The sequence below is a fragment of the Trachymyrmex septentrionalis genome, unplaced genomic scaffold, assembly GCF_001594115.1.
Source record: "Trachymyrmex septentrionalis isolate Tsep2-gDNA-1 unplaced genomic scaffold, Tsep1.0 scaffold9, whole genome shotgun sequence".
NCBI lineage: Eukaryota > Metazoa > Arthropoda > Insecta > Hymenoptera > Formicidae > Trachymyrmex > Trachymyrmex septentrionalis.
Genome location: NW_017306091.1, coordinates 4,821,735 through 4,824,981, shown reverse-complemented (window position 1 = coordinate 4,824,981; position 3,247 = coordinate 4,821,735). Strand labels below are relative to the sequence as shown.

Sequence of the window (3,247 nt, the reverse complement as noted above, 5' to 3'; positions counted from 1 at the left end):
ATATAAAGGAATACAGAATATAGAAATAATTTAATAAATCTATAATGATAAAAAATGATAAGAAAAACAGAATGATTGACAATTTTTCAAGCATTTTTATATATAACAAGTTTTATGTATACAAGCACACACACTATATTCTTAATTATGTTTCTAAATATCGCACCGTTATTTCATTTTCATTGTAGATGAGGAATCACACCGAACTTTAACGCTTATTCTTACGAATGATAATTTTAAGACAACACTACAGCAAACTTGCAGTTATCCTTTGAATGCAAAATTATATTACATTTTTTATTGAAGCTCGATAACTCACGGTCGATAATCATACAAAATTATAAAATCAAATAATGCACAAGCCTTTTGCTTTTTTTCTCACTCACACACACACACACACACACACACACACACACACACACACACACACACACAATACGCGCGCGCGCATACACCCACATCTACACACACACACACACACACACACACACACACACACACACATATATATATATATATAACGAACTCGCCTTGAATCAAAGGCATTTAAGTCAAGAGAGTAAATATTTACGAACCGTCTCTTACACTTGACTTAACATCAGGAATCATGCGCGTATTACTCTACTAGTCTAGATCTCTAAATAACATTTAAGATCAGATTGCACTGTGTGTGTGTGTGTGTGTGTGTGAGAGAGAGAGAGAGAGAATACCCTATCCTATGTAATTCTCTCTCTCTCTCTCTCTCTCTCTTTCTCTCTCCTTTCCCTTAATTATATTTTTTCTCAATAAAAATATAATATATAAACCTTATATATATTCTTCTGAACAAATGTCGCAGGAAACTATTTTGTTAGAAAATCATTAATCAAGGTGAACTATTTAAATTAATGATACAGAAAATAATCAAATCACTCCTATTGTACACTTTTAACATGTACACTAATAACATATAATTCACACTATATCTTTATCAACTCTTTATTTAAAACCCATCAAGTCAAAAATCAGAATAGTATATATTCCTCTGCCATTAAAAAAGATTGCTTATTAGCTTTTGTTAACCTCAACGATATTTATTTTACATATGCTGTTTGTTTTTAATGCCTGCAGCGCGATATAAAGTGTAATTTTGATTTAAAGAAATGTAACTTAATAAGCTTTGAATCCGTTAAGATTTCTTATTTTAGTGTACGCGCGCGTGCGTGCGAGCGTGTGTATGCACATACATATTATGACGCATTTTAAATAGATATAATTGTCGTATAATCATCGTGCAGATAATCGTGCACCTAGACGATTTACTCAGACATAAAACAAACATGAAACAAATTTAACATTCTTTCCAAAAGTCATATTACGATGAGTTTATATATAAAGTTTTCCTACGAATTAAATGTAGTTTAATGTTGCCGATAATTATCGACGATGAGTATCGACAATAATAATTACATTCGCGATTTCGCATCACCTATTCAAGGGCGCGTACAGACGTTCCTATTCGGGTTGCCCGGGTATCATCCTTGTTTAATGTTCGATGAATAACAAGAATGGAGCGATACCTGGGTAATAGGATGGAACCTGACCATAGCATAATAAGGATATTTAGTTCGTAGCTAATCTCACACCTCTTCAATACAGTTATACAATCGGCTATACAATCCGACACACTTGGATATACCGTTTTTATTCAATTCATTCATAATAGAAACCTTGAATCGTTAGAAATCAAATTAGCTTTGTCCAGCTAATCCAGATTTGTCAATAATATAATTTTTTATTGACGAAGCTACAGATTAAAAATACTGATATATTAAATTATATATTATTTTTTCAAGTAAGATAAGAAAAAGGAAAAGAGTATATAAAAGTCCATTCCCGTGTTAAATTGGTAATTTTAATTAGGCATAAATTATTCATTGTTTTATTAATTTCTGAGAAAAATTATAATGTAAAATGCAAAATTTCATATAACACGAAAGACAGTAATGAAGAAAAAGCTATCGAGGTTTAAAGTTATTTTAATTTAATGTTACATGATACACGTATTTTCTGTAACTATTTTTATAATTCTAAAATATATTTTAAAAACCGAGGCTTTATAAATATTTACATCTATATTTAGAATATTTAGAGGACAAAGAATATATACGTTTGACTTTGACTGACATTGAATTATACATTTTATCTAGAAAAGAAGCTCACAACTACTATGTCGATTAAGTCGTAAATGTAAATAGGCACATTCGATATTATAATTTCCTCGACGTATTATCTATTCTTCAATAGCTATGTAATTGTCCCCCATTAACTCTGTGTGTGTGTTTACGAAATATTTATGCATAAAATATGTGACAATATTTATATCCGACTCTCAATATTATAAGAATCTTTCAACGCATTTTATGGAAACAATTGACAAATAATAGTAAACGATTAATAAAATAGATTTTTCCGACATTGATTGTAAAATGATCAAATATTTGTCATGATGTGATTGAATAACAAGCTTACCTTAGTTTGATGATATGTATAAAATAGGAATATTAATATGTACACAATATTAAATTTAATCGACATAGGATGAATAATGTGAATCAAATTGCTGATGCGTCAATCGTACGCAAGAACTTGTTGCTTCAGCGGACAACCGCAAATTAATAACGTACTATAATTTCACAGCAACCACTTTCCACCTGTCTATGTAACAATAAGCTTCAATGTTCCCCCACTATACTATTGAAGTAGGACATTTGCGTTGCGTTAGGAGTCGCTGCGCTATACTTGTTATCGCAAACTTCCAGTCACATAACAGACGCTCGGACACTTGTAATCTCAATCTCAATCTCTCTCTCTCTCTCTCTCTCTCTCTCTCTCTCTCCTCCCCCTCTCTTCACATTATTTTTGCACGAAATATATATCCTACTTCATTTTAAATGGAATCGTCAAACTATATTGGCAATATCCTTTTTACTATGCAATGTATAAATATATATATATATTAGGTGTAGTAAAAAGTCATCGCGTTTTTTTAAAAGACATCTATCAGTAAAAACCGCAATTACTTTCTTACCTACATACATTTATAACAATATAAATATATCTTAATAGAGTAAAGTTTCAACTTTAAAAATCTCTTTTTTAAATTATACGATACGACAATTTTTAATGGAGTTATGAGCAATTAAAGTCAAAATAATTCTTTTATTTAATCCGCGATAACTCAGTAATCAAAAGTCGTAGGAATATT

At 30.4% G+C, this 3,247-nt stretch overlaps 1 protein-coding gene across 1 annotated transcript in view; it reads right to left on the bottom strand.

Annotated features, from left to right (window-relative positions):
• The window catches only part of LOC108755795 (cationic amino acid transporter 3), a 10,662-nt gene extending 7,652 nt beyond the window's left edge, over positions 1-3,010 (bottom strand). Inside the window, exon 1 of the mRNA XM_018499061.1 lies at positions 2,512-3,010. The gene's annotated coding sequence lies outside the window, so the exon portion shown is untranslated. The remainder of the gene's footprint in view (positions 1-2,511) is intronic.
• Between the last annotated feature and the right edge of the window lie 237 nt (positions 3,011-3,247).